This window comes from Sycon ciliatum, chromosome 9 (assembly GCF_964019385.1).
Source record: "Sycon ciliatum chromosome 9, ocSycCili1.1, whole genome shotgun sequence".
NCBI lineage: Eukaryota > Metazoa > Porifera > Calcarea > Leucosolenida > Sycettidae > Sycon > Sycon ciliatum.
In genome coordinates this window covers 16,360,502-16,371,088 of record NC_088651.1, presented here as the reverse complement: position 1 = coordinate 16,371,088, position 10,587 = coordinate 16,360,502, and the positions used below count along the sequence as shown (strand labels likewise).

General features: G+C 47.6%; 1 long non-coding RNA gene across 1 annotated transcript; it reads left to right on the top strand.

The window, feature by feature from the left end:
* The first annotated feature begins 702 nt into the window (after positions 1–702).
* LOC135824619 (uncharacterized) lies at positions 703–6,209 on the top strand. Its single transcript, XR_010554888.1, has 2 exons — positions 703–777; positions 5,152–6,209. It is a non-coding gene; the product is annotated as an uncharacterized LOC135824619 (long non-coding RNA).
* Positions 6,210–10,587: the final 4,378 nt, after the last annotated feature.

The window sequence follows — 10,587 nt, the reverse complement described above, 5'->3', positions numbered from 1 at the left end:
TTCTCGTCAATAGAGAGGTTGAGCTGCAAGTCATTTTTGATGTGATCCGCATGTTTCGCGCCAAACGGGTCATAAATTGGCGTAGAACGCCAAAATTCGACATAAAATGTAGCTCTCTCACATTGTTTTCCAGCCTTGCACGTGTTCAAGCCAAATAACGCGAGCGGAACGTTCACGTCACGTCAAAAATAACGCGCAGATTAACCTCTGTTTTGGTACAAAACATTTCCGCCTGGGTGGTGTGCCTGTACATAGCTGTGGATATGGATATGATGCCATAGCTGACATGTCCTGTTATATCTTCACCGTGTCCCGCTGTACCGCATAGCCGCATTTCCGGCTGCTATATTCCGCATTGCAATATTGTACCATGTCCGCTGCCATCATATCGGGCAAGCCTGCTCGTTTTGTTTGCGTTGTGAAAAATAAACAAACAACAAGAAACAGACATCAGCCATGCTGTCGTGATTTCCACCTCTTGAATGTAGTCACAGTCAACACAAAACTGTAGTGGACTGCGACCATTATGAAAAATCGGAATTATTAATATTAAACTCGGACGGAGAGCCAAGGACTGTGGTCCTCTCTTTTTTAATTTTTTAAAATTCTCGGGTGTTATCCGCCGAAGCCTAGTGTTGTCTGCAAAGCTACTTTTTTTATGCTCTTCTAAACACGTCACATTTCCACATTGTTTGTTATGGGTACAGCACAGCAACCACACGTGTAACCGTGGGAACATCAACTGAGATGCAATGGAGAAGCTGAGCTGTATTTGCAGTGAGTCTAACTATTCTGGTGTAGCGTTTCTTTGCTACCTGAGCAGGGTGTGAGCAGGGATGTATTTTGTTGGAACGGTGCAAACGAAGGGGGTTGTGGCATGAGTATTCCGTCGTCCCATTTGTTTCACGAAGTTTAACGAACATACTGGACCCCCTCCCCCGATGAAGGCAGCTGGCTATGCTGGACAACGCAAATCGCGGCTAGACTCTTTATACATATACGTTGATGGTCGACTTCAAATTTTGGCTCACCCCCCCCCCCCCTCCAAGTGAGCAATGTTCGTTTCACAGACAACACATTGTTTTCGACAACCTTTAAGAAGCAAAGGGAGAGGAGGGGGGGGGGGTCAGAACTGGTTAGCCATGACAAGCACTAGTGTGCTGAAACTTACGTCCAGTCGGGACATACAAATCTGTACTCTATAGCCGAAGTCCAGTGCATTAACCCTTTCAGTGCCAGGGCAGATGTACGCTGTTGGCCAGGCCATTTTCATAAAAAATCTGATTTTTTTTCCAAATTAGTCGTATCAACTCAAAACCCACTTGTTGTCCCTCGCTGGCGTAGCTTGTGCTGCTGCGCCCCGCTCAAAGTCGACATCGACATCTCCGATATCCTCAGGGCCGTCCAAGGCGACCACGGCAGTAGGTACGACATCGACCACGGCGGACTTGTCCGCGAAATTTGTTCCGTCACGATCGCGGACGGCTATGTCCGCATCCGAGTCATCGCCTTCACTATCGCAGCTCCAGTCATCAATGTCCGAGTCCATGATGGACTGGAGCACCTCTTCAGCCGACATGCGGCGACTCGCCGTGTCTGAGAGACAGCTAGAGAGACCTGAAGTACGTTCCGTCATTCTAATTGTTTCTGAATCGAAATATGTTTTCGCCCGAGCGCTCTGAAAGTATACTCCCGTGCCCTTACTTACTCAAACACGGCGAGTGAGGTCTTATTCAGTAGGGGAAAACCCCTAGTTTCCCCTCGAAGAGCCACAATCGGCCAAGCTAGATTGTAGTGCATGGCCGGTAAGATATAGTAGTGCGCACTACGAGGACGAGATATCTCGTCCTTAGCCAATCGCGTGGGGGTCTGTAGGACGAGTTATCTCGTCCTTGGCACTGAAAGGGTTAAAGGTTATGGGACTTGCAGAGGATTCTCAGGGTCCTCAAAATAGTACAGTAAAGCTTGTGGCTAACGACCACCCCTTGGGACCGGAGAAAGCGGTCTTTAGTGGCAGGTGGTCCTTAGTTAGAGGTTTGCACCGCACAACCACAATGAATGTGACACCGTCCGTGCCTGTCGAAGTGGTCTGTAGTACCAGGCTGTTCGCTCTTCACGGTGGTCTTTAGTTACAGGTTTTACTGTAGTAGCAGGCTGGTCGCTAGTCACGGTGGTCTTTAGTTACAGGTTTTACTGTAGTACCAGGTTGGTCGCTAGTCACGGTGGTCTTTAGTTACAGGTTTTACTGTACATTCAAGGAGGTGTACCATATGAACGTTATTTTCCGTCCGTATAGGGCTCAATTTGCCGACGACTACACAAGGAAAGGACAATTCAATGCCCGTGGCCTGGTTCTTGTCCTGTCTTGGACAGGTTTTCCAACCATGCTACTACTCACAGTCAACTGGGACTTTTGGCCAGGCACAAGACGTACATAAATGCGGCGAATGATATTTTAGGCACTTGTGCCAGGGGTTCTAAGACCCCCCCCCCCCCCGCTTGGCGCTACATCTGCTGCTGGGTTTCCCGGGTGTAAGCGCCCGTCGTTAGTTCCCCCCGAAACGGAGACCATAATTTTACTTGAAATCTATTCCCGAGAAATATTATTTCAATGAATTCTATTGTGTTTCGACAGGGGATATTACATTTTTTGAACAAATCTGGATAAAGAAGATTTGGAGCTGACACTGAAGTAAGCCAAACAGAAAGCTTCCACAGATAATAACAAAGCCATGACTGAAATGTTGCTGAGGTTATTTCAGTGAATGAAAACAAGAAAAAAAAGAAGTGAATTATCGTGTCCGTTCCCGAAGGCCGTTAACACCTGGTAAACCCAAGCGGCAGATGCAATGCCTAACGGTGGGGGTGAGTGGATAAGTCTCACAACCAATGGCAAAAGTGCCGAGAAAGACCCCATTAGCCGCATCCATGTACTTGGTCCGACTTATTAGAATGTGCGTTTCACTTCGAACGTCAGCCAAACAAATTCAAATAATCTCAGGACGGAACAAACTTTCCAGGTGCCTAATACTATCCTTCAGTTGTCGATTTGTGATGTTGAAGAAGAAATGGCTCCAACCCCAAAGGAGGCAGCGTCTCAGGATCCTAGTCGACTCGAGCATTTTGCGTGCAAATTTTGTCGTCAGAGGACTCCTGTTGCTTCTCGCGCAACACAGAGAAGGTCTGGTGCTGAAATCAACACCCCACTGCGATGGGGAATTGTCACGGAGTACCAGAAACTCCGGGCGATCGTTCTCGAGTGCTTCCTGGCGGATTGAAATCGCTGCAGTCGCTGTTTCCTTGGAAGAATCAAGTTCAGCAAATGCGTCATCCAGAAACTCGTGCAGAAAGCAACTGCATCGCGCCGTCCAGTTTGTGCTGATCTCTCTCGCATTCGTTCACGATGTGGCGGCCGACGAATCAAGAGCACAGAAGAGATCGTCGAGAAGTTGATCGACATAAACAACCGCCCTTGAGGTCGACTTTCTGGCGACAACCTGGCTGGAAAACTGAAGCGCAGAAAGGGTGAATACGTGAATGGTGCGGAGTCCTCGCCGACTCCTCGGAGCCGCGATCGCGATGCGTCACAAGATCGCCAGTCTCCGGGGCCAGGGGTTTCGTGAAACAGGCAGGGAAGAGCACGCATGGTCTGATGCAGCTGACTGTGTGACAGTCATGTCGACACAGATCAGACACGCGCGGCACACGGTGATGAGAAGTGATTTTTTTATGCGTGGTGGTTTACTTGTTCGCCTCATTTGAAAGGGTCGTGGGAGCGTCAGGCGAAAATACCTACAGCCACCATTCTGGCAGTCGTACTGCACGAGGAGGAGGCGAAGTCGATCGTCTAAATCGTGCCTATGGAGTGAAAAAATCAAGGAAGCGCAGTGTAGCTTGGAGGAGATGAAAAATATGTCGACGTTTTGCAGGTTGACGCACTTGAAGAAGCGCCCTGAGACACCAGCAGAGATGAAAACTAGAAGGTCAGGCCAAGAAACGACACAGTAGTTATCTATCTATCGTCTCTTGGTCGATTTTTTAGTACAGGTGCTCCTTTGGACATAGGCTTGAGTTTTGAAACAAAGCCCACATTTTAATAGGTCGGACCAAGTACCCCTTGTGCATGGACACAAGTTCTCAGTTGACTGTGGGTAGCAGCATGGCTGGAAAAAGCCGTTCCCAGGTCGGACTTCAACCAGGTTCCTCTCGTATCTCAATCATGGTCTTTGACCAACCAACTGAGCCTGCCTGCCTATGAAAAGATTGAAAAGATGTGCCGGAAAATGACGGACAACCAGACGACTATAAAGGCGTGACAAAAGCAAACAAAAAACAGAGCAGGGCCGTCGCTTGTCCCCATTTTCCAGAAAAGCTCTGTCGTGCCGACAAACCGACCGAAAATCTGCTTTGCTTTTTTACTTTGATTGTTCACGAAAGTGCCCTTATCTGATGTTTTGGACCCTTGAATTCCTTAAAATATTCGCTGGCTTCCGAATAGTGCAACGCATTCCTTTGCCCCGTGATACTGTTGCCAGCTACTGGTTCTTCGTGTGTGTATATGTTCCGCACAGTTCTCAGATTGTGCAGACAATGATTGCTTGTGCATTCCGGGAGTTTACAGATGGAGCAGGGAATTTTCTTAGGATTCCCAACAGATTCATGCAGAGTTTTGCAGTCTGGGAATTTCCATATAAACGAGTTCATTGAAGATTGCACCTACATGGATTCGCTGTGCTCGTCATGTTTTTCAACGAAATCCACAGATTGCGCCGCACATGGAATCGCTGTGCTCTAAAATGATTCTCAACAAAATTCGCAGATTGAGCCCCACATGAATTTTCAGGTTTTCACCGAAATCCACAGATTGCATGAACCACATACTTGGGTGTGTGTTCCCAGAAGTGTCACGGGAGCTCAGGGAAGCAGATTTACCGTGTCTGGTTTGATGCTACAAATACTTCATGATGCCACAAATACTTCTGTGTCACACCAGAATCTGCCGAATGCGCAGGCAATCTTGAATCGTGACACTGGGCAGAATATACACGCAGATTGAGCACGTACAATAGGTGTATTTCTGTGTCAGAAGAGCAACAATTTGTGTCCTGTGTTTGCAATGTCATTTGATTTTTTTCGCTGCAAATGCTCTAGACAATAATGCATCCAATACACTTGTAGCGGCTGGCATGGTACTGTTTGCCATGGGATCAGCAGCATTCCTAACTGGTTCGTTGCTCGACCGTCCGCTCGTGGAGACGACGGGATTCGGCGTGGCCTGCCTTGCCATCGTCAGCTGCGGTCTCGGCATCGGTATTATGCGTACTCTGCTGGCAAAGACGGCTCCAAGTAGCAAGCCGGGACTCGACCAATGCAGGCGTCGTCAGCCACAGGTAAACACCAAGCAGCAGCTGGCGTCATTTGCATACGATTTCAAAACGGGCGACGTGACGTGGCCACTGGGAATGGATCTCTGGGACCCACCCAGCCAGCAGGATCTCGAGATATACAATGAGAAAGTCAACGACATAACCAAACTCCTAACGCCTCCCAAACGATAGACGTCCCGGAATGGAGGCAGCAGGAGGAATTCACCGCACGAGCGGCATCCGATCGCTACTGCTTTAGCTGCACGGCCAACGGGACCGATGCCTTAATCTCGATTCGCATGCTGGTGAAACCGATCTATGTCAGTGCCGTATATGCTAAAGGCGTTCAATCACCGTATTCAAGTTCTCATAAATTCTATTTATTATGGCTGGATTCCTGCTCCACTATTTATCACGGCGCATGCAGGCCATTCGTCGCCCATGTGTTCATTGCCAGCGTATCCGCAATCCTAGACCGTGCGTGGCAGCAAGAACTACAGCGCTGCTCAATGGAATCCAGTCACGTCACTCAAGTATGTGCCTCGCGTCACACAGCCCTAGAACTGAAAACACTGGCCTGCAAAACGGTGCACGGCGCAAACTGGAATGACGCGACTGGATTTCATTCAGCTGGATTGTAGTCGTTCGTACTGATTCGTAGTCAGTTCGGCCACCATTGTCCAATCAGTCCGCACACCACCAATACTGTCATGTACGGAACGCTCTTTTTCTAAATATGGGTCGAAACGCCAATAGTTGTAGAATTGCTGTTAGTATCCGCTCGTTTTTGAATACACTAAAGCATTTGTGGAATGTCGGTTCAGCTCATTCTGTTGATCCCAATTCAAAAACTCGTTTTCTTCAATTCTTTCTTCATTAGCTACACTGCATGAAGTTTTGAGCTGAGGTGGTAGGGGTAAGAGACTGTGTGTGTGGGTGTGTGTGCGCGCGTGTGTGTGTGTGTGTGTGTGTGTGTGTGTGTGTGTGTGTGTGTGTGCATGTGTGTGTGTGTGTGTGTGTGTGTGTGTGTGTGTGTGTGCATGTGTGTGTGTGTATATGCGTGTGTGTGTGTGTATGAGAGAGAGAGAGAGAGAGAGAGAGAGAGAGGAATCAGCCTTGCAAGCTGTTGAACGGTGTAACCCCTGCACAGGTTACTTAGTTGCTATGTCTAACATAGCCTGTTCGCTATCATCGCCTCCGCAATGGGCAGGTGTAGGTGTAAGAAAGTAACTTAGTAAGTAAGAGAAACCTGTGGGTGCACAGCCAGTGCATTCGCAGATTTGTGAGTTTATCTTGTGATTGGCGTTTCATGTTACAGTACAATGTGTGTGTGTGTGTGTGTGTGTGTGTGTGTGTACGTGTGTGTGTGTGTGCACATGTGTGTGTGTGTGTGTGTGCACATGTGTGTGTGCACATGTGTGTGTGTGTGCACATGTGTGTTGTGTGTGTGTGTGTGTGTGTGGTGTGTGTGTGTGTGTGTGTGCACATGTGTGTGTGTGTGTGCGTGTGTGCGTGCGTGTGTGCGTGTGTGTGTGGCACAATTGCAATCGTGGACGGCGTCATGGCGGAGCGGCTTCCTAGTGACAGTGCTGACTTCTCTCGAACTCTCTCTTCTACTTTCCCCTGTCTCGGGGGCGGCGTGGCCAAGCATTTGGCAGCTGCACACCAGGCCAGGTGTGTGTGTGTGTGTGTGTGTGTAGTGTGTGTGTTGCATGAGTGTGTTGCATGAGTGTGTGGGCGTTAGTGTGTGTGTGTGGGGGGGGGGGGGGGGAGAGGGCGGGTTGCATGTTTAATTGCTGACCAATTAGCTTGTTCTCTCTCTCTCTCTCTCTCTCTCTCTCTCTCTCTCTCTCTCTCTCTCAATCTCTCTCTCTCTCTCGCTGGCTTATTCCTGTAGACTATTGCTTATCTAGAATTCTATTTTTGTCCATTATCAGCCCCCCCCCCCCTCCTGGCAATCAACAACACTGGTAAACTGTGGCTGGACTTGTGTAGTCGTTGTCGAATGTTCTCCCTAGACTGCATTACCGTAGTGAGAAAACAAACGCCAACACGTCAACTGCATGAAATGACAACAAGCAATGGAACCATCAAAATAGTAGTTGTAGTAGTTTATAAAAAGTATAAAGGATCAAAGAACTGCAAGTTACACTATACTGTCCACTAACAGGCACCAGTGACTATAAAATCAGCTCATGGGATAACGTAATCATTGCCGTGACGACACTGACGGGCGGTACTAGGCCTTTCCCAAAACGGCCGAAACATTCGCCGAAAAGTAGCCTTTTCAGAACATTGCCGATCTTTGGACGAATTCTGAGATTTTACTAAGAAATCGCCGAATACATGTTATGCAGGGTCGTGGGCAACTGGGCATGACCGCTCGTGCCCGCCTGCGTCACGGCCCGTGGGCATTTCCCAAATCGGCCGGCCGAAAATAGTGCTTTTGAAGAAATCACCGAACTTTTAGCCGAATACACAATTTTCGCACTGAATTCGCCGAAAATTGATGTTTTAGTGCCTCAATAGCATGCAAATACAATTTCTGTAGCCATTATCTGCGAAAGGTGGCTGCGACTTGAGAGCCGAATTTCCACCTTTTACAGAAATATTCAGCCGATTCTGGCGATTTTTTCAGCTGATCGAAAAGCCGAATAGGCCAAAATAAATGTCCGATTTGGGAAAGGCCTAGACGTTACTGACGTTCTACAACTCACTGGCTAACAGCTCTAGCACATCTTGGATGCGCACTTACACAGCCTTCCAACTTCGAAGGTTCTTTAGTTATACAAAGGCACACAATGAAAACCTTGGCAAATTAATTCCGTTGTGGCTCAGAGTTTCATGGCTGAACCAATCATCAGACACTCTTGCAGAACCAAAGCATATTGCCTCTGTGGTTCTAAGTTATGGAAATAACATAATAATTAAAGGAGGGAAAGGTGAAGTAGTAGTATTTATTATTTTACTTGGGTATACCCAACAGGCCTATGGCCTTCTTACAGGGTGCCCAACGAACCCCCCCCCCCCCCCCCAGAATGCTTATGGTCTCTCCTCCACTACTTTACCATGGTTACACCTTTCACCAGTGTTGCTACTCTCCACACATAATTATACCCTGTACACTAGGCATTGGCAGATTCTGCTCGAAAAGCAGTGAAATTGGCAGAACCATACAAACCTTATGGCGGGCAATTCCTCGGATTCTGCTCCATTTCCATTTCTTTATCCACATACCAAACATGCATGAAACTCACCAGAAAAAATACCGAATTCTGCCAATTTTTCTGCCGGTATTATCCGCAAGGCCTACCACTGTACACACATTTTCTTACACCACTTTTCTTTTCCGCACTCTCCTCATCACGTTCCTACAGCACCTCAGTGCATAGCCACTCACTCCGTAGTTTGTGCGCACTTGTTTTTCTGTTTTCACCCTGAGGATGGGCCATGCCTAGCCATTGGCGGACTATGCTCGGCCAATCGTCAAATTATGCTTTTGATTATGCCACAATTATGCCAACAAATATGCTGAATTATGCTCGGTTCCACTATGTATTCACGCTGTACATAGAGGATTGAGAAACCACGCATACACACGCGGCCATGCCCTAAGCAGAATTTTTGTCTAAACCGAAAGATTATGCCAACCTTACACGTTGGAATCCGTATAATATTATGCCAGAGCATAATTTTTTGATGAAATCCCAAGATTATGCCAAATATTATGCCGGCATATTCCGCCAAGGGCTATGACAAGGAGTCGTAACTGGGGTATTAAAAAAAAAACATCTGCAGGCTTTTTGACAAAGCTGTATTATGCCCCAAAGCATAATTTTTGTCTAAACCGAAAGATTATGCCGACCTTACACGTTGGAATCCATATATTATGCCGGAGCTTAATTTTTTGACGAAATCCCAAGATTATGCCAAATATTATGCCGGCATAATCCGCCAAGGGCTAGCCATGCCCGAAAGTGTGGTGAAAAGTTGATGACGTATGCAGCAAAGAGACCATATTTTGGAGTGTTTACGTTGAGGTATCCCAATGTGTAACATGATTGTACATTTTATGCATTGAGAACACATCGAGGTCAGGAGCATTTAGAAACAGCGCAGATCAAGTGAATTGAGAATACGTCATAGGTATGGTTAGTAATAAGTCTGGATCAAGAGCATTGAGAACGCATGGAGATCAAGAGCATTGAGGACCAATATAGATCGAGTGCATTGAGAATTGTACATAGGTATTGTGACTGACTCAGTTTAGGTGTTTGTAGTGATCTGGTCGCTAAAGTTCGAGACTGCGCTCAACACTAAGAACTAGCGCCCGCTGTTGGCGGGAATCCTTACGTCACGATGTAGTTGCTATCTATTCTTTCAGCGCTAACGTTAACAACGAAGCAGTCAATCAGCGCGGTTTCTTCCTTCCGGGGCGGTATGTCTTGTCGTCGCCAGTGTGCGCGCTATCCCGGCGGTAGCATCGAGGATGTTCCATGTTCCACCTGGCTGGCTATACAGGCCGGGCTATGGGGTGATGGGCCAGCCTCGTCCGTGCATCCAAACCTGGACACGACATGAACAAAAACTGCTCCTTAGCTACCCAAGGGTTACGTTTGGCCAGGAAACGACGCAGAGCTTTCTCGTCCTGCGTCAGTTGTACGATAAACATCTTGACGGGAAGCGTGAACTGTAAAACACACAGTGTGAACGCCTGAAACACACACAGAAGTGCTCACTGTACCACTGTAAGGAAAGGGAGAGTTTCAGGAGATTTAATTACGCTCTTTGAAGTCTAGGCCATGCAGGCAAGGCGCCGATCGAGCGTTACTCCGTAAGCAGAATGGCTAGTACTAGTAGTACATGTAGTACACTGTATCACTGCTACCCCACAACTACATGTAGAGTACAGCCAAGCACAAACCCTAGTCTATGACTATATGAGTAGGAGTCACACGGGTATTCTGCTCGGCGATATTGTGCAGTTGTATGCAGATTGTACTGGTCTTACACCGCTGACTGGATGCTGGCTAGAATATTCTCTGCTCACGGGTCAAGAGAGTAGGAGTAACTCGGCGATTATTTACCGGCGACATTTTCTTGGCTGAGCCCGAATGCCCACTTCACTTGTACTTGTGAGTTTCCTTCACTCTGTGAGAGTGACTTAGTGGGATCTATGATGATTGTGTGCGCTTCCTCGCGCGAATCATACGTAACGGTC